This window comes from Pocillopora damicornis, chromosome 12 (genome assembly GCF_964200805.1).
Source record: "Pocillopora damicornis chromosome 12, jaPocDami1.2, whole genome shotgun sequence".
NCBI classification, from domain to species: Eukaryota; Metazoa; Cnidaria; class Anthozoa; order Scleractinia; family Pocilloporidae; genus Pocillopora; species Pocillopora damicornis.
The window spans coordinates 18689925-18710491 of NC_142681.1; the positions used below are offsets into that span (position 1 = coordinate 18689925).

General features: G+C 40.3%; 1 protein-coding gene and 2 pseudogenes across 3 annotated transcripts in view; 1 reads left to right on the forward strand and 2 right to left on the reverse strand.

Moving 5' to 3' along the window:
• The window catches only part of LOC113686754 (uncharacterized), a 74503-nt gene that overhangs the window by 52929 nt on the left and 1007 nt on the right, over positions 1-20567 (reverse strand). The window contains exons 1-2 of one of the 2 annotated variants that reach the window (XM_089189025.1): positions 8479-8507; positions 7811-7910 (exon numbers count right to left, since the gene is read on the reverse strand). The exons of the other annotated variant lie outside the window; for it this stretch is intronic. The gene's annotated coding sequence lies outside the window, so the exon portion shown is untranslated. Of the gene's footprint in view, positions 1-7810; positions 7911-8478; positions 8508-20567 lie in introns of those variants that run through there. 2 annotated transcript variants of the gene reach the window in all.
• Positions 587-8519, reverse strand: LOC149036845 (uncharacterized; annotated as a pseudogene). Its single transcript, XR_016181530.1, has 5 exons — positions 8479-8519; positions 7811-7910; positions 7519-7571; positions 4592-5802; positions 587-4270 (listed from the first exon to the last, which is right to left on the reverse strand). The product of XR_016181530.1 is annotated as an uncharacterized LOC149036845 (transcript).
• Positions 13612-15619, forward strand: LOC149036846 (uncharacterized; annotated as a pseudogene).

Genomic DNA, 20567 nt, shown 5'->3' on the forward strand with positions numbered 1-20567 from the left:
TTATGATAATCATTATAGAGAAGTGCTTCAGATGGCAGAGCTGAAAACCCTAAGGGATCGGAGGGAAGACCTTTGCTTAAAATTCTTTAACAACATCGTCTCCAATCCCTTGGATTGTTTGTACCACTTACTGCCTTTCGACAACCGGGATCAACTTAGGGAGTTACGACGACGCAGACCATTTAGAGTTTCCTTTAAAACAAATCGGTTTAGAGATACTTTCATTCCAGCAAGCGCAAGACATTTTAAATGACATCTATTACAATTGTATATGGGCCCATATGTAAATTAGTTCCCTTTTAGGTTTGATTTTATTGTATAGTTCTATTATATAATTTGTACACCTTTGTAATTCAGCTTCCAGCTGCTATTAAGGTATTATTAATAAACGTCTATCTATCTATCTATCTAAATATGTATTTTCACAAAAGATCCTAAAAACTCAAAAATATACCAACAGTCTCTAGGAAGAAAAGGGCAAGTAAAAGAGTTTCTATGATAACAACTTAATAATCTATATAACGTTTTAGCTTTGTGCCCTTCCTTAACTTTTCACTGCTGCGTCTTGAAAATGACGAGTCCTATCCTTTCCTTTGGTTATTTATAAAAAAGACTTTTAAGGTCTTGCTACATCGTATTACAAATTTTCAACTATCACCTTCGAAAAATTACCTGCACCAGGACCTCTTGATGTTAGTATGAATATATAAATGACTTTTATCAAAATACTTAATTGTACTGTTCCCTTTTCTCTCCTTTCATCATGAATTCCTTCACAACAACTTTTCTAACTCCTTCACCTTAACCAGGCTGTTAACAGTTCGTGGATCCTCTTCACCATGCACCTTCATTCTGATATCACGTGCACACTTGGCCGACTGAAGGGCTGACACAAAGTCTCCAAGTAAATGTTGCGTAGCTCCTAATGAATGATAGCTGTGAGCGGTTTGCGAATGTTCTTCACCTAGGACTTTTAACCTGATATTCAGTGCAAGCTTCTTTGACTCACAGGCCGACAAAAAGTCTCCAAGTGAATGTTGAGAAGCTCCTAATGAATGATAGCTGTCAGCGGTTTGTGAATGTTCTTCACCCAGGACTTTTAACCTGATATTCAGTGCAAGCTTCTTTGACTCAAGGGCTGACACAAAGTCTCCAAGTGAATGTTGAGTAACTCCTAATTCATAATAGTTGTCAGCGGTTTGTGAATGTTCTTCACCCAGGACTTTTAACCTGATATTCAGTGCACGCTTGATTGACTCAAGGGCTGACACAAAGTCTCCAAGTGAATGTTGAGTAACTCCTAATGAACGATAGCTGTCAGCGGTTTGTGAATGTTCCTCACCCAGGACTTTCAAGCTGATATTCAGTGCACGCTTCTTTGACTCAAGGGCTGACACAAAGTCTCCAAGTGAATGTTGAGTAACTCCTAATTCATGATAGCTGTGAGCGGTTTGTGAATGTTCTTCACCCAGGACTTTTAACCTGATATTCAGTGCACGCTTGATTGACTCAAGGGCTGACACAAAGTCTCCAAGTGAATGTTGAGTAACTCCTAATTCATAATAGTTGTCAGCGGTTTGTGAATGTTCTTCACCCAGGACTTTTAACCTGATATTCAGTGCACGCTTGATTGACTCAAGGGCTGACACAAAGTCTCCAAGTGAATGTTGAGTAACTCCTAATGAACGATAGCTGTCAGCGGTTTGTGAATGTTCCTCACCCAGGACTTTCAAGCTGATATTCAGTGCACGCTTCTTTGACTCAAGGGCTGACACAAAGTCTCCAAGTGAATGTTGAGTAACTCCTAATTCATGATAGCTGTGAGCGGTTTGTGAATGTTCTTCACCCAGGACTTTTAACCTGATATTCAGTGCACGCTTGATTGACTCAAGGGCTGACACAAAGTCTCCAAGTGAATGTTGAGTAACTCCTAATGAACGATAGCTGTCAGCGGTTTGTGAATGTTCTTCACCCAGGACTTTTAACCTGATATTCAGTGCGCGCTTGGTTGACTCAAGGGCTGACACAAAGTCTCCAAGTGAATGTTGAGTTTCTCCTAATTCATGATAGCTGTGAGCGGTTTGTGAATGTTCTTCACCCAGGACTTTTAACCTGATATTCAGTGCACGCTTCTCTGATTCCAAGACTTCTACGTTGTTGGCTGTCGTGCGTTCGCTGTTATTTTAGGAAGTTGCACTAATGTTTTTCTCAGGTTTTGTTTGGATCTTTTCGGGATGAAAATTCACTATATCTTCTTTATAAATTGCACGGTCCATTTTCCCTTTTAATTTGATGAGCAATCCTACTCCAGATATATGAAAATGGAACCGACCTGTTGCACCAGTTGGTATGGCAGAGTCAGATTCTGTCAGTATTTGCAGCAGTAAATTACAAAAGAATTGCTTGGTTTCATCAGTGGAGATGTTCTTTACTGCTTGACTCACGAGAATGACAACTTCGGTTTGAAGTGGCTGATTATGGGTCAGTCTGGTTTTGTTTAGATGTATCCTGTCTTCTTCTCTCCTGGTTTCATCGATCTCCGGAATTACTACTAAGCCCGTGTCTCCCACTGCTTTGCATTCATCTACTGCTTTTTTGTAAAGGTCAAGTGACTTTAATGGGTTCTTTTTGGAACTTTGATAAAGAGCAAGAACTTGAAGAATAATGAGCTTTAGGATTCTGTGCTTTGGAGTGGTCTCTAATGACGAAAGTGCTTCTTTGAAATATCTCACTCCTTTTTTAAATCTCCCGTTAAAAAGTTTGTACAATCCTTGGTAAGTCAAGATTTCTCCTCGCAATTAAGTGTCTCGAATGATAGGAGGCAACTGAACTTGCTTATTCGCCGAAAGCAGCCTCTTCGTTTCTTCAGTTTTGCCCATAAACAAGCTACTATACGTTTTCGACAGAAGCAGTCGTTTGTGGACAGAGTTAAGCCAATGGTGATCATAAGCTGCCTTTATTGCCGTTTCGTAAATGATGTCAATCATAGCGTAATCTCGCCGATAAAGAAAGCAGAGATACATTTCAGCTTTGATCAAAACCTCGCAAACTTTACTGACTGTTCTTTCCTCCAGGCAACCGTCAATTAGACTTTGAACGAAACTTTCCTCATTCTGAAAAAACTCAAGGAAAGCCGACATGGAACGTCCTGTGAGGAACTTTTCAGTTAGCGTCTCGAAGAGGGAAATATACAGTTCCAAAAAACGCACTTTAGCGTTGAGAACCATTTCTTTCATTTCGTTTTCCCCTCTTTCCTGTATAAATGACAATAACAGCTTATGGATGGAATATTTCTCGGCCTTGGAACTAGAATCAATGAGAGATTTTCGCTGGAGTATCTGCAGCATTCTAGCAGCGTGTTGAATTGTTTTCATTCCTAACACAGCTGATGCGACATGTAGGTCAAAATGGTTGGGAAGAATGCAAAGTGAGATCAGTGCTTCTCTTTCCTTTACGGAAAGTCTCTGAAAAGAGGCGTCAAAAAGATACTTCAACCTCTGATTGTTGGGATAGTCTGGGTTGTCCAACATTTCCAGAATGTTATATGTGGTACTCAAGAACATGTCAACAGACCCACTTGATGTTCTGGTAGCATCCCCCGAAATGGAGGAACACAACAACTTCATGGCCAATGGTACACTCCCGCAGATCTGCCTAACTTTTATACAATCAGACTTACTCGCTTCTGGAAGCAGTTCTTGAACAAGTTTTGAAGAGGATTGCTCATCCAGCTCTCTAATTCTTAAAGCATTGTGTCCTTTGAAGCGCAGATTTAAGAATTGACAAGATTCCCTTGTGGTGAGAAGAAACGTTACCTTATGGCTGCAATTGAGAATTTCTCCAATTAAATCAACAACTTCCTCTTTGACGTTCGAAAGGCCACTTTCAAAAAGATCATCGGCATTATCAAGGATGAAAACGAAGGGATTTGCAATTTGAGCCAAAATTGAGCAAAGTTCGTCATCTGCTGTCAAACGCTGGGATGCTGTCGCAGAATGCGTAAACAGTCCAAGAAATCTCGACGTTAGATCACTCTTTAACCTTAGGCCACGTAACGAAATAAAGTATACCGGCAGGCCTTGCGCTTGGAGGCGATGTCCTATGGCGATTGCAGTCGACGTTTTTCCGAACCCTGACGAGCCCCATATGGAAACGAGGCGAGTGGCTTCATTGGTCACGTGAGCAATAACGTCGTTGCATTCCTCCTCGCGCCCAGTGAAGTGAGGAACCATTGAGGGAAGATTTGATTTTGGTAGAGTGGGCTTAAACTCTGCGACAAAATGACAGACTTTAGTTCGGAAGATGAACATATGTGCAAATGCAAAGTACAGTATTCTACGGCGGTTAGTATCGTAATACTTCTAGACAAATTCTCCTCTGAATATAATTTCAGAATTAATGTGAGAAGTTTGGCTTTATTAATGAACAAAATTTATTGTTATAGGAAGAGTGGCCTTCAAAGTTTCTGACTGCTTTCTTGAAGACTATCTGGTAGTTCTCCCCTTAATAGATAACAATCGCAAAAAAACATTATCTTGTTGTTCCTGCGAAAAGAAGTAGTCTTTAAGACAAACAATAGCAGGCCTATTACCTTGTTTCGTGGTCTTTATGGTGATATCATCAATCTTTTGGTTCAATTCAGAAAGTTTCTGACTCATTTCTTGTTGGGGTACAGATGATGTTGCCAACTCCAACTGTTTTCTCAACTCTTTTCTTTCTTGAGCTGCTGATGCTGCATCTTTCTCTCTTGCTTGGTTTGATTGCTCGATGTTAGACCTGAAAGTTTCTTTAAGCTCCTCATTGTGCCTTTGAAACTGATTCTCCAACCGCTGAATGTCCTCCTTCCTCTCTTTGGCTACGTGTGCTGTTTCTTCTTCTCTTGCTCGCTTCGATTGCGCATTATGAGACCTGATAGCTCTTTCCACCGACTCCAAAGTTTGTTCTTTCTGTTCTTCATTTTGCATTTTCAGCTGTCGGAACCCTTCTTTTATCTCTGTCACTGTCCGTTCTGCCTCATCCCGCCGCTCCTGGTTTGCTTCTGCGTTATCAGACATCATACTCATCAGCTTATTTTCTACTCGGTCTTTGAGGAACGCATTTTCAGCCTGACCCTCTTTTCTGATCTCATCCTCGAGCTTGCGGACTTTTTCTATTGGGAAATCTGCCTCAGTTAAACTTCCAATTGTATTCACACAGCTGGATGAGACACCAAGGGCTTGGAACGCGTCTTTGGTTAGTTGGATGTACATGTCGAATGTTGCTTTTGAGATCTCGGAGCTCGGTGAGTGGCAGAACGCATTTCTTAAAAGTCGCAGTTGATCGATTGCCAAAGTAAATGACTCAGCATCGTTCCCAGTTGAGCTGATCACAGAAGTATGGAAACCTCCGGGAGGGAGTCCATGGGGTCTCACGAACAAGTAGCTGAGTGTTCTCTGATGTCCTCTGCCGTCTGGCATAGAAAAGGACTTTGCGAAGATGGTGGCTTGGAACAAGGCAGTACAATCCCAGGTATCATACGGAAGATTAGTAGGGACTTTAGTTGATCCACCCTCTGTGGCAAGGAACAGATTCCGCACGGCAAGGGAGTCATCCCAGGGCTGGAAACCAGGAAGATGTCCAAAGGTGTTGTCCCACCTAGTTTTGAAGGCTTGACGTAATATCTTTGGAAATTCATTAATCACGACAGAAGCGAACTTGAAGTAATTTAACTGTTCGTTTGTAAACGGCTGTAGAGTCATTACTGTTACCTTGTTATGACGAGCAACGATGATCTCAGTACATTCGGAGAGATTTCCCTGGGGTCTGTAAGAAAACAGTTCTAATTGAGAAAGGGACTTCCTCACTAAAATTTGGTACACTGGGGGTTGCAGCGAAGCCAGTTATAAAAAGGAGTTTTTTAGAGATACCTAAAAGGATTTAATCGAGGATGGCTCTGAGTTTAGGAAGGAGAATGTCTTTCACCGCTAATGGTAAAGTAATTACTCAGCGATTGAAAGCAATACTAATTTCTCGCATCACTGTAAATTTTCTCAGCCCTTAACTTGACCCCTACATAAGAGAACAACGAAAAAAAAAACTAAGGGGGCTAATTTCTAAAGAAACTGTCGTGCTGCATCGGTGGGAGAGTATATCAGGGTAATTTAGCACTATTAACTGAGTTGATAACGTAAATTGGTCACCTCAAAGTGTTTAAAAGCTGACGTTTAGAGCGTTAACCCTTAGTCGGAGCGATTGGCTAACACTCGAAACATCAGCTTTTAAACTCTTTCCGGTGGCCAATTTACGTTATCAACTCAGTCGATAATACTAAATTACCCTAAAAAAAATTAGCCTGTAGAGCTCCTCTTGGAAACAGAGAGCTTACTGTCTCCTTGACAGTCTCGGAAGCGCAGAAGGAAATAAGAGTGCCGCTCTCGCTGAAAGCGGTCCTCTCGACTTCCCGTTAAAAAAATTTTTTTTAAAATTTTTTTTTAAGAAAGGGAGTAAGTAACGTTGCTAGACCACCCGTGTGGACAGCGATCAATAGTGTAAATTTCACAGATTTTGTCCAGCGCGCAGTAACTGCGATAATATAGCTCACGGAATTGAATCTTGCTACAAGTTACAAGATGTATTCAGTTAGTTCACAGACAAAATATGGAAACTTCACCTGAAATTTTTTATACCAGCGTGATCAGAGACCCTTCTCTTCGACCTTAATTTTCATATCAAAAGTTCACCGTTTTGAACGAAAGAATTCTCAAATTGCAGGCGTTAATCGGGCTAAAAAAGCATATCGGTGCATAGTTTATACATCAATTAGATCACCGATTGCCTCAAACCCGCGGGTATATCTCTAACTTTCATGCAGCAACATCTTAAAAACAACGCAAATCCATGTGTTTGCTAAATTGCGCTCGTGTCAAAGAATTTTTGCATAATTCTGAAAATTGACTAAGATCTCCTCTTCACCGTTCAAACTTCGTTTGTTTATCTTCTACATTGAATTAGAATCGAAATTTATTAAAATGGACTGAGGAATTTTACATTTTACTGAGAATTTACTCTTTTAAAATGTTTACTTGATTCATGGAAAGCAAAGATTGTAGTAGCTGCGGGCATTTCAGCCCTGATTTCTGTCGTAGAATACCAGAAAGATAATTTCACTTTTTACAACCCGCGAAACAGGTTATACGACAAGGGAAAAATTAGCATAACACGTCACGCAATACATAAAGCTGGGTTTGTCCAGTTGATTTTAATAATCGCAGGGAAATCTTGAGTTTGTCGCTCAAAACCGTTGTGGTCCATAATAGCGTAAAATCATTAAAGAAAATTTTTTTTCCAACGAGAAGTCCAGAGGACCGCTCTTACCGAGAGCGGCACTTTAGGTTTTTGTTCAAGCTGCTTCCACTACTTTCGGGCGAACCGTCGACTGCTTCGCTTCTCAAATGCTATTAATTTCCCACAGCATTTTTTAAAGTAATATCCGACAAACGTGCACATAGGTTGCCCAGACAAAGCGCAAAGATGTCTCACCTTTTCTTGTCTGAATCGGAGTGAACTTCTCTTCTCGTTCACAACAGCTTTCACTACGAAGGAGTGAAACAACAGCGTATTAGTGTAAGAAGCAAAATTTGCTAAAACTTAGGCTCGGTAAAGGCCACTTACGGCATCGACAACCGAAGGAAAGGGTAGGTTACTAACGAAGTAAACGTTCTATACGGGTAAACTACACTTTGAGGTCCAACAGTTCTCAAACGTTTTATAGTTTGGACAGCATTGACCCAACAAACATGTGATCCAGACTGAAAACGCAGAAATAACTTACCTTCTCTCGCCTCTGTCGAAGTGAACAATCGGTAGCGAGAATTAATTCTTCTCTTGTGTATGACAACTTCCGCAGGGTCTGGCTTCAACGACAATGTAAACTGTTCGAGGAAAAAAGTGGTAAGGATGCAATACCTCCAGGAAACTGCTCTTGGCGGTATCAAGGTAGGTGGTGCTCTAAGAAGTTCTAGATGAGAAGGTTCCCGACGAGGTCCAACCCCTTACTCACTTTTACAACTGTAGAAAAGGCATCCTTTTCGTACACTATCCACAAAACATTTGTACCCCTTTTAAGCCTACTTTTGAATATCAAACCGACAGATTTCACAATCCGTTAAAAAATCTGCAGCCTGGATAAGGTCTGTCTAATGGGCGGAGCCTCACCATCTGAGTCACTTTAGTAAATACCTCACAATCCCCTTTAAGAGAGAAATGAATCGTCTGGCTGCTTCAAATAAAATGTTAACGATTAGCTTTTATTTTTGGCCTAAGATGTGAAGGAATACTTCTCTGTCTCTCAGGTCGTTGATATTTAGGCGCATCTCCTAATTAACTTTCAAAATTTAAGCTGAATACGCCGCATGGCGAGCGAGGGAAAATGGTCGGTTTATCAATTTACTATTCTGATTGGGCAAGTAACAGGCAACAAAAGGGAATTTATTTACTCACCTTTACAATTAAGAGTCCGACGTCGTTCGGAACTAAAGAAATCTCTCAGTCTTGGTAACGAGTCAAATACTTGAAATACGCAGCAGAGAACACCGCCTAAAGAGAAACGGCATTGGATGAAGCGACTCATGACTAACGCCAGAGGCATTCGAATTTAAGCAAACAGAGGTCACAATGTTTTTCTCGCGACTTAGTATCTTACTTTACATGACAAATGAATAAAGAAAGATTTTTTTCATCTTGTCACAAGCATGGAACAAAGAACAAATTCTGTATTCTGCATTCTTCAAACATGCTCAAATACATACGCTGACGATTCATGCGTCGCGTTTAGCTACACGTGAGAACTCACTTCGCCTATAACTTCGAGCCTTTCACAAACGCGCACGTGACATATCCAGCTTGTTTCACACCTTATAGGTCACGCATCGATTACGCCGAGAGAACACAATGGTTATCACTTCTTTTCAAGATAAGCCAACTGGTGTTTCGACCGAGTTCTCTTTCAAAGCCATATTTATTCTCAAACAGTAGATATTTATATAGAATTCTGTACAATGAAGAGGATGATTATTTTTACTTCAAGACTGTGAACGTGAACGCGAGCAATCGAGATGGCCGCCTAGTACAAATAAACAAAAAACAAATCTAGTGGCGCTTTAACCCTTAAATCCCTAAGAGTGACAAGGTTCTAATTTCTCTTTACAATCCTTCCCTTCAATCAAATCTTTAAGCCACGAGAATAAAGGAAATTATCAGAAACTAACGAAGCTCGTGATGGTTTTACAAATTCTCCTTGTTAAAACTCAGGAAATGTACAGAGAACAGTATGGAGAATATGCATTATGATGTTAGGGTGTAAAGGGTTGAGGCAGCTCCAGTGACGTTTGACACGGAGGAGGTAAAGTATTGATTGTAGTAAAGTCAAAGCCAAACTCATCAAAATCAATCACTGAAAACAATGGAAAACATCATAAGCAGCCAATGAGATCTCGAAGTAGAAACAAGCATACTACCTGGAGCGCGAAAAAACGGTATTGACTAAGATGCAATTGGTCAAGTTTTGAACCTGTTTCGTTTAGAGGATGGTGAGAGTTTTCTGCACCAGTCACAGAGCAAAGTAAAGCGGGAGCATGGTTATTTTGGATTATTTTCAACACTCAATTGAAAACCGCTCAAGTAAAATCATATCAATAGCTTATCAGCTGAGTGAAGCCGACATGTCTCTACTATGACGCAGCACTGGGTTCCCGGTATTTTGCCGTAGGCGCATCCGTTGAAAAGTTTTGATTTCAGAAAAGTAAGATTGAATTTTCATCACTTTTATCGAGTTAAGTACTGCTCAAATTAGGACGAGTTAAAAATATGAAAATTTTTCCATAAGACGCCTCCATGTCGCAAACAGAAACACAAAATATATTCAATTCCATGGTGGGTTTACTAGACCGTTTCAATATCTTTACAAGATTTTATTATGGCGCAATCTCTGCAACAGTACTTAGTACACCAGAAAAAGAGAGATTAAACGCGTGAGATTTGGGTAACCAACGATATTCATGATCGTTTCCTTCGACCTTTTCGTTGCGAAATACTTTTGATCACTATTGAGTTCCCTCAAGATCTGTTAAATATCGTCTTTCTGCGGTTCATAACTTAGTAACTGAACAAGTACCGCAGTAAACTTGAAAAAGCATATAAACTTCTCTGTCCGAGAATAATCAGTCCAGGCTGACGAAAACAGCAGCTTTTAGAAGCTTTTATCGCCCTACTCGTCCAAAAATGCTTTGCCTGACAAAGTGAAACATATTTACTTACGTTCACACAGTCGCAGAGTCTTTGGATATCCAAATTTCTGTTCAATCAGGAACGAGTGTACTGCAGAAATGTGTTAGGAGCCTCGTCGTGGGTTTGATAAAAGAACAACTCCATTAATGTGTTTGTCTTTTATCAGAGATTTTAATAGATCTCATTGATAATGCAGAAAACATTCGAAACTATTGCGGTCAAATTATTTCCCTCATGACTGAACGTTTTGTCTTCTTCATAAAAGACTCACGAAGGTATGTCAGACTTAATGGCTGTTCTTTGTAGATTGTTTTTAAATTTTGAATAAAGCATTGTTGCATAGTTTCGTTTTGGCGTTATGTCATGATCAAATGAACAAGTTGAATGGTTGTCGTGCATATCAGCCTAAATTTACCAAGACACGGCAGTCCCTGAGTTTTCGCTTGAAGGTGGACATTAAGTCTAAGCGCTCTTAAAAAAACGCAGGACAGCTTATCGTCAAACAGGGATTAGTCATTAGGAGGGTGGGTTGCTGTAATGCATGTGTCCAAACCTCAGAGGTGGGGAGGGTAGGTTGTGAACTTTGCATTTGATCTTTGAGCAAAAAGGGCATCCTCGAAGAGGCCGTTTTCAGCCTTTTTTGAAGCAGCTTGTCTCGCATGGTATGGATTATTTGGCGCTCAGACCTGTTCCAGCTCGGCTGGTTAACTTTCCACGTGAGTGGGGAATGGTTCAGTGCCTGTAGCAGAGGGGATTGGCAGAGGAAGGTGTTCGATTGACATTCAACTTTGAATTAATAGTAAGACATGCATGAACATATCACATGTGAAGAGCATGATTACTTTAGAAGGAAAGGATTAGGATTCGTATCGTCAATATTCCTTAATTTTGTTATGTTCTCTTGGTGACGAAAAGGAACAAACCATGTGACCCTCCTAAAATCCTCTCCTATCCCCCCCCCCTTCCCTTCCGAAAAGAATTATGACTGAAAAAAACTCTTTTACTTACTATTGTGTATTTGACGCAACAGTTTACTAACATCCCTCGACTTACAGTAATCGACCCAGTTCTTTTGGCTTGGGCCCAATTAAATGAAAGTGGGTCTTTTGGCATTGTTCTGTTTGGACCATTGTAGGCTCTGGTAAGCGGATATCCCGGAAAGAAATGAAAAGGATTCCATAACTGAAGCATTAAAAGCTTACGAGAATGACTCTCACCGGTCCACGCTACAAGTGTAAACCTTATGTCGTTGAAAGGCCGCTTCCGAGAGGTTACCCAGCTATCCATAAACTTTATGGGATGCGAGGCAGAAGATTGTCAGGTTTGCGACCCGATAAGTATGACAACAAAAACAAATATTGAAATATGACAATCAGTGCACTTTGAATCATAGAAACCAACAACAGTTTCATAACACTCCCGATTTTTTAATCTAAGGAACCAGTAATTTTTTTAATCACCGGGGGGGTATGAGGGAGGGGGGGGTGAGTGGAGGATATTAGATGATCTCCTAAGGTTCTGTAATATTCTTATTATCCCCTCCTAATCGCCAGTTTTTTGCTCCGAAAACCATGTGTTCCCCTAATCCTCCCCCGTGGCTGGGGATGAATATTGACCGGTTCTCAAAGTGAGTTAAGATTGGGAACAAATGAGCCAAGCTGATCCAGCTTGGTCTGAGGAGGGTTGAGTGTATCGGTAGGACTCACGTGACATGATGAGGGTGGGACAGTAGAAAGGCAAGTGGAGAGGAAAGCAAAGAAAAAGAGTTTGAGCTGTTCTGTTGAATGAGCTTGTAAACAATTTCGTTTTAGCGTGCCCAAAAAGCGTAACAAGAGCAAGTAAACGAATAGTTGTAATCAGAAAAACCCCATTTGCGTTCTATTCAAACAGACTCAAATACCTACGTTGATAATTCACGTGTCGCGTTTAGCTAACGAGATGTCCACGTGGGAACTCACTTCGCGTTAAACTTCGAGCCTTCCACAAACGTGCACGATACATATCCACACGTTGTCACGCATCGATTATGTCGAGAGAACACAATGACTAACACTTCTTTTGAAGATAAGCAACAGTTAGACAACCGCTGGTAATTCGACTGACTCCTCTTTCTAAAACATATTTACTTTCAAACGGTAGACATTTGTAAAGAATTCTCTATAATATAGAGGATGACTACTTTTACTACAAGACCGTGGATGCGAACCAAATCACAGAGCAAAGTAAAGCGGGAGCATAGCAATCTAGTATTACTTTCTTCGTTCGATTGAAAACCGCTCCAGTGAATCAGATCAATAGCTAATCAGCGGAGTGAAGCCAACATGTCTCTACTATGACGCAGCACTGGATGCGCAGTATTTTGCTGCAGGCGCACTCGTTGAAAAGTGTTGTCTTCAGAAAAGAAAGATTGAATTTTCATCACTTTTATCGAGTTAAGTACTGCTCAGATTGGGACGAGCTAAGAGTGTGAAAAATTCTTCATAAGACGCTTCCATTTCGCAAACAGGAACATAAAATATATTCAATTCCATGGTGGGTTCACTAGACCGTTTCAATATCTTTACAAGATTTTGCTGTGGCGCAATTTATGCACAGTACTTAGTCGATACTAGAAATTGTAACTCAAACTTCAACGAGGATGGAAATCATCGCAGGGGATATCACCAGAGCTGCACGAGATCTAGAAATATGACTAATGAACAGAAAAAGAGAGATTTACTTCGTGAGATAAGGGGGCCAACGATATTCATGATCATTTCCTTCGGCCTTTCGTTGAAAAATACTTTTGATCACTATTGAGTTCGCTTAAGATCTGTAAAAGTATTTTCTTTCTGTGGCTCAGAGCTTAGTTACTGTACAACTGTACAAGTACCATAAACTTGAAAGAGCATGTACACTTCTCTGACCAAGAATAATCAGTTCAGGCTGACGAAAACAGCAGCTTTTAGTAAAGTTTGTTGCTCTACTCATCCAGAACAGACCTTGACCAACAAAGTGAAATATATTTACTTACCTTCACATCTTAAACAGTCGTAGAGTCTTTGGAAATCCAAATTTCTGTCTGATCAGGAACGAGTGAACTGGAGAGATGTGCTAAGAGCCGCGGGTGGGTTTGATAAAAGAACAACTCCACCAATTTGTTTGTCCTTCATCAGAGATATTAATAGATCTCATTGACTAATATCGAAAACATTCGAAACTATTGCGGTCAAGTTATTTCCCTCATGACTGAACATTTTGTCTTCTTCATAAAAGACTCACCAAGGCATGTCAGACTTGATGGGTTTTCTTTGCAGATTATTTTTAAATTTTGAATAAAGCATTGTTGAATAGTTTCGTTTTGGAGTCATGTCACGATTAAATGAACAAGTTGAATGGGTGTCGTGCATATCAGCCGCAATCTACCAAGAGGTAAATGTCCCTGAATTTTCGCTTAAAAGCCGGACATTAAGTCTAAACGCGTCGCGTTTAGCTTACGAGATGCGCACGTGACATACTTCGAGCCTTTCAAAAACGCGCACGTGACATATCCAACATTTATGAGACGTTATGTATAACGCATCGATTATGTCGGGAGAACACAATGGTTATCACTTCAGTTATCCAACCATTGGTGTGTCGACTGACTTCTCTTTCTAAATCATATTTAGTCCCTTTTTTATCTTCAGCAATGATATGATGCAAATTTACTTTGTTTTTTTTCTTCTAAAGTTCTTCTTTTTTTTTTGCTTTCCATGGGAACAAATAAGCCAATGTGTATTAAGTACTAAATAAGCCAATGTGTATTAAGTACTAAACAGTCTGCATGGTAAATGAATAAAGGGCTAAGTTTCTAAAGAAACTGTGGTGCTGCGTCGGTGGGAGAGTATAGCAGGTAATTTAGTGTTAACAACACTAAAAAAACACCAAACTATCGCTCTGACGAAGAAAAGTCAGCTTTTTTACCCTTTACGGTGGCTAATTTACGTTTTCAACCCAGTTGTTAACATTAAATTAGTCTGCATGGTAGATATTTACCTGACCGCTTCACAGTTGGGTAAATATCCACCATTTTTTACCTCCATTTCGGTTCTCAGTATGGGGTCATTTTCCCATGCGTAAGTTCCCCGAGTCCAGGTTTTAGGGTCCAGGTTTCAATTTTGATAATGAACGCTCACAACATTACATTTTTTTACCAGATTAACGCGCTTTCAAACAATCTTGAAACTGTGACGAGCCTGATCAAAGTCCAGTCAGCAATCATAGAAAATCTCAGCAACCAAGTCTCTACAGCTGTCAAAGGAACAGGCAATGAGAAGGACTTTAAACAAATAATTGGCAAGTTCGACAAATATACCAAGCAGATTCAAAATGTGACGAAGAAGTTGAATGCAACAGTTGGCCATGTTAACGAGCTGGCAGCAGTATGGTCAGAGACAACCATCACATTTAGCAAAGATGTCAAAAGCTTAGAATAGAAAACAGGGCAAAACCAGGAGGACATTGGACAAGTTGGAACAGGAGTTTAAAACTTTTAAAGTTTCTTTAAGTTATGCCCAAGAAGAAAGTGCATCGCTCGAGGAGAGGAGAATATATTCATTCTGTTTTATAGACTCAGTTGAACCTGAAAACACTCACGAAAGTCGTTCAAATCGATTTTGTAATCCTTGTAAAATGCTATATAGACACCCTTCCCTCCCCTCCCTACCCAAAAATTTTTTATTACACAATGAATTGAAAATATTCAGGACTAAACGTTTTCTTGAAACTTTGAACGTTTTAGGGAACAGTCATTTTTAATCGCCAGGGGGAGGGGTGGAGGATTTTGATGGGATCACATGGTTTTCAGTGGAGGTACGGTGGTATCAGTCGTCACTGACAGAGTAAAAACGAGGGGGGGACTATAAAAAATTGACTGCCAATCAGCTGCCAATTGAAAAACGGTATATAAGAATATTACAGAGCAGTATGGGGGAATCGGGTAAATTTTATCGTGACTAAACCAAATTCCTTTACTACCCCCTCCCTCCCCATGATTTAAAATTATGGGGGGGATCAGGTAAATTTTATTGTGACACAACCTTATGAACCTTATACCTTCACACACCCCCCCCCCCCCCCCCCATCCTAAGTTCCTAAGTGAGAAACGATGATCGGTCCCTTACTAAACATATTCATTGTTCTTTCTACAGAGTGGCCCGAGCCCACGAGGATTTAGACGTCACGAGGGGCATCTCAAGTCACTGTATTTGTACTCGTCACGTTCACAGTTTATGAACTCGGCCAAATTTGGAAGCAGTTCTATTGGTTGCTATGGTAGCTGCTGTGGACTCTCACTCTCATTGGCTCTCTCACTTTGATCACGTGTTGCAAATAGGTCTATGACGTAGTTATTGAATTACAAACGAAACAACCAGGAAAATTAAGGATAAAAAGTTGTCCTTAACAATGTGTTTAATTGAACAAAGATTAAAAGTGTCTGGCTCAGCAATTTCTTGTTGCGAAGACCATTCATTTACAAAAATATATTTCAGATTGAAAAAAAGAAAAGACCATGTCTCAAGTTTTGGCTATGATTTTACGACAAGCGGGAAATCTTGTTTTGGTACGCATAACCCCATCGAGACTATTTTTGTCTGGTTAAATAAAATCATCAAGTTTCTTTTGTTAACTCAAGTCATTAGGAAGAGCTTTGTCAAGGTAGGCTAAAAGATAAATTGTGTCACTTCAGAAACTCCGTCCAATACGAAAATCTATCAAATAACAGGCTCACTTAATCATTCAATTCGAGTTTGAGGCATGCAATCAACTGATAGATTCGCTTCTTGCGCAGCTGTATTACAAAAGAACTCCATGCTAGAAGAACGGAGTAATTGATATCATGAAAATAAAATATCAGTGGAAGCTTTAGACCTACTGACAAACGAATTTCATGCGTGTACAAATTTTCACAACTACAGTTACAACACGTGAAGAATATAAATATCCATGAATTTGTCTTTTCACGAAAAAAATCCTAAAAACTCAAAAATATACCAACAGTCTCTATGAAGAAAAAAAGAAGAAAAAGGGCGAGTGAAACAATTTCTATGATAACAACTTAACAATGTATATAACGCTAAGCTTTGTACCCTTCCTTTACTTTTCACTGCTGCGCTTTGTAAATGACGAGTCCTATCCTTTCCTTTGGTTACTTCTAAAAAAAGCTTTTTTAAGGTCTTGTTACATCGTATTACTAATTTTCAAATATCATCTTCGAAAAAATTACCTACATCGGGATCTCTTGATATTAGTGTGAGTATTCAATTGACTTTTATCAAAATACTTAATTGTAATGTTCCCTTTTCTCTTATTTCATCATGAATTCCTTCACAACAACGTTTCTAACTCATTCACCGTAACCAGGCTGTTAACAGTTCGTGCACCTTCATTCTGATGTCAAGTGTACACTTGGCTGACTGAAGGGCTGACACAAAGTCTCCAAGTAAATGTTGCGTAGCTCCTAATGAATGATAGCTGTCAGCGGTTTCTGAATTTTCTTCAACCAGGACTTTTAACCTGATATTCAGTGCACGCTTCTTTGACTCACAGGCCGACAAAAAGTCTCCAAGTGAAAGTTGAGAAGCTCCTAATGAATGATAGCCGTCAGCGGTTTGTGAATGTTCTTCACCCAGGACTCTTGACCTGATATTCAGTGCACGCTTGTCTGACTCAAGGGCTGACACAAAGTCTCCAAGTGAACGTTGAGTAGCTCCTAATGAATAATAGCTGTCAGCGGTTTGTGAGTGTTCTTCACCCAGGACTTTTAACCTGATATTCAATGAACGCTTGTTTGACTCAAGGGCTGACACAAAGTCTCCAAGTAAATGTTGAGTAATTCCTAATGAATAATAGCTGTCAGCGGTTTCTGAATGTTCTTCACCCAGGACTTTTAACCTGATATTCAGTGCACGCTTCTTTGACTCACAGGCCGACAAAAAGTCTCCAAGTGAAAGTTGAGAAGCTCCTAATGAATGATAGCCGTCAGCGGTTTGTGAATGTTCTTCACCCAGGACTCTTGACCTGATATTCAGTGCACGCTTGTCTGACTCAAGGGCTGACACAAAGTCTCCAAGTGAACGTTGAGTAGCTCCTAATGAATAATAGCTGTCAGCGGTTTGTGAGTGTTCTTCACCCAGGACTTTTAACCTGATATTCAATGAACGCTTGTTTGACTCAAGGGCTGACACAAAGTCTCCAAGTAAATGTTGAGTAATTCCTAATGAATAATAGCTGTCAGCGGTTTGTGAATGTTCTTCACCCAGGACTTTTAAACTGATATTCAATGCACGCTTGTCTGACTCAAGGGCTGACACAAGGTCTCCAAGTGAATGTTGAGTAGCTCCTAATGAATGGTAGCTGTCAGCGGTTTGTGAATGTTCTTCACCCAGAACATCTAAGCTGATATTCAGTGCACGCTTGTTTGACTCAAGGGCTGACACAAAGTCTCCAAGTGAATGTTGAGTAAGTCCTAATGAATGATAGCTGGCAGCGGCTTGCGAATGTTCTTCACCCAGGACTTTTAACCTGATATTCAGTGCACGCTTGTTTGACTCAAGGGCTGACACAAAGTCTTCAAGTGAATGTTGAGTAACTCCTAATAAATGATAGCTGTCAGCGGTTTGTGAATGTTCTTCGCCAAGGATTTTTAACCTGATATTCAGTGCACGCTTGGCAGACGCAAGGGCTGACACAAAGTCTCCAAGTGAATGTTGAGTAGCTGCTAATGAATGGTAGCTGTCAGCGGTTTGTAAATGTTCTTTACCCAGGAATTTTAACCTGATATTCAGTGCACACTTGTTTGACTCAAGGGCTGACACAAAGTCTCCAAGTGAATGTTGAGTAAGTCCTAATTCATGATAGCTGTGAGCGGTTTGTAGATGTTCTTTATCCAAAACCTTTAACCTGATATTCAGTGCACGCTCGTTTGACTCAAGGGCTGACACAAAGTCTCCAAGTGAATGTTGTGTAGCTGCTAATGAATGATAGCTGGAAGCGGTTTGTAAATGGTCTTCCCCCAGGACTTTTAACCTGATATTCAGTGCACTCTTTTCTGATTCTAAGGCTTCTACGTGGTTGGCTTTCGTGCGTTCGCTGTTATTTGAGGAAGTTGCACTGATGTTTTTCTCAACTTTTTTTTGGATTTTCTCGGTATGAAAATTCACTATATCTCCTATTTGAATTACACGGTTCTTGTTCTTTTTTAATTTAATGAGCAGTCTTACTCCAGAGAAATGAAAGTTGAACCGACCAGTTGCACCAGATGGTATGGCAGAGTCAGATTCCGTCAGTATTTGCAGCAGTAAATTACTAAAGAATTGGTTGGTTGTATCAGTGGAGATGTTCTTTACTGCTTGACTCACCAGAATGACAACTTACGTTTGAAGTTCCTGGTTATGGGTCAGTCTGGTTTCGTTTAGATGTATCCTGTCTTCTTCTCTCCTGGTTTCATCGATCTCCGGAATTACTACTAAGCCCGTGTTTCCCATTGCTTTGCATTCATCTACTGCTCTTTTGTAAAAGTCAAGTCACTTTAACGGGGTTCCTTTTGGAACTTTGATAAAGAGCAAGAACTTGGAGAATAATGAGCTTTAGGATTCTGTGCTTTGGAGTTGTCTCCATTAACGAAAGCGCTTCTTCTAAATGTCTCACTCCTTCTTCAACTCTCCCGATAAACATTTTGTACAATCCTTGGTAAGTCAAGAATTCTCCTTGCAATTGTGTGTCTTGGATGACGGTAGACAACTGAACTTGCTTATTCACCGACAGCAGCCTCTTCGTCTCTTAAGTTGCGCCCATAACCAAGCTCCCATACGTTTTCGACGGAAGCAGTCGTTTGTGGACAGAGTTAAGCTAATTGTGAGCATTGGCTGCCTTTATTGCTGTTTGGTAAATGATGTCAATCATACCGTCATCTCGCCAGTAAAGAAAGCAGAGATATATTTCAGCTTTAATCAAAACCTTGCAAGCTTTACTGACTTTTCTTTCCTCCAGACAACCGTCAATTAGACTTTGAACGAAACTTTCCTCATTCTGAAAATACTCAAGGAAAGCCGACATGGAATGTCCTGTGAGGAACTTTTCTGTTAGCGTCTCGAAAAGGGAAATATGCAGTTCAAAAAAACGCACTTTAGCGTTGAGAACCATTTCTTTCATTTCGTTTTCCCCTTTTTCCTGTATAAATGACAATAACAGCTTATGGATGGAATATTTCTTAGCTTTGGAACTAGAATCAATGAGGGATTTTCGCTAGTATCTGCAGCATTCTGGCAGCCTGGATTGTTTTCATTCGTAACACAGCTGATGCGACATGTAGGTCAAAGTGGTTGGGAAGAATGCAAAGTGAGATCAGTGCTTCTCTTTCCTTTACGGAAAGTCTCTGAAAAGAGGCGTCGAAAAGACACTTCAACCTTTGATTGCTGGGATAGTCTGAGTTGTCCAACATTTCCAGAATGTTATTTGTGGTATTAAAGAACACGTCAACAGACCCACTCAATGTTCCAGTACTATCCTCCGAAATGGAGGAACACAACAACTTCATGGCCAATGGTAAACTCCCGCAAGTCTGCCTAACTTTTATACTATCAGACTTGCTCGCTTCTGGAAGCAACTCTTGAACAAGGTTTAGGGAGGATTGCTCATCCAGCTCTCTTATTCTTAAAGCATGGTGTCCTTTGAAACGCAGATTTAAGAATTGACAAGATTCCCTTGTAGTGAGAAGAAACGTAACCTTATCGCTGCGATTGAGAATTTCTCCAATTAAATCAACAACTTCCTCTTTGACGTCCAGAAGGCCACTTTCAAAAAAATCATCGGCATTATCAAGGATGAAAACGAAGGGATTTGTAATTTGAGCCAAAATTGAGCAAAGTTCGTCATCTGCTGTCAAATGCTGCGATGCTGTTGCAGGTTTCGTAAGCAATCCAAGAAATCTCGACGTTAGATCACTTTTTAGCCTCAGGCCACGTAACGAAAGGAAGTATCCCAATAGGCCCTGCGCTTGGAGGCGATGTCCTATGGCGATTGCAGTCGACGTTTTTCCGAACCCTGGCGAACACCATATGGAAACGAGGCGAGTAGCTTCGTTGTTCACGTGAGCGATGACGTCTACAGCGGTTAGTATCGTAATCAAATCAAATTCTCCTCTGAATATAATTCCAGAATTGATATGCGAAGTTTGGCTTCATTAATTAACAAAATTAATATTTGTAGTAATTCAGTAAAGTTTGTTGTTTCTTGCACAAAAAAAAGTAGCTTAAAACAAAACCGAACAGATTTATCTTTGG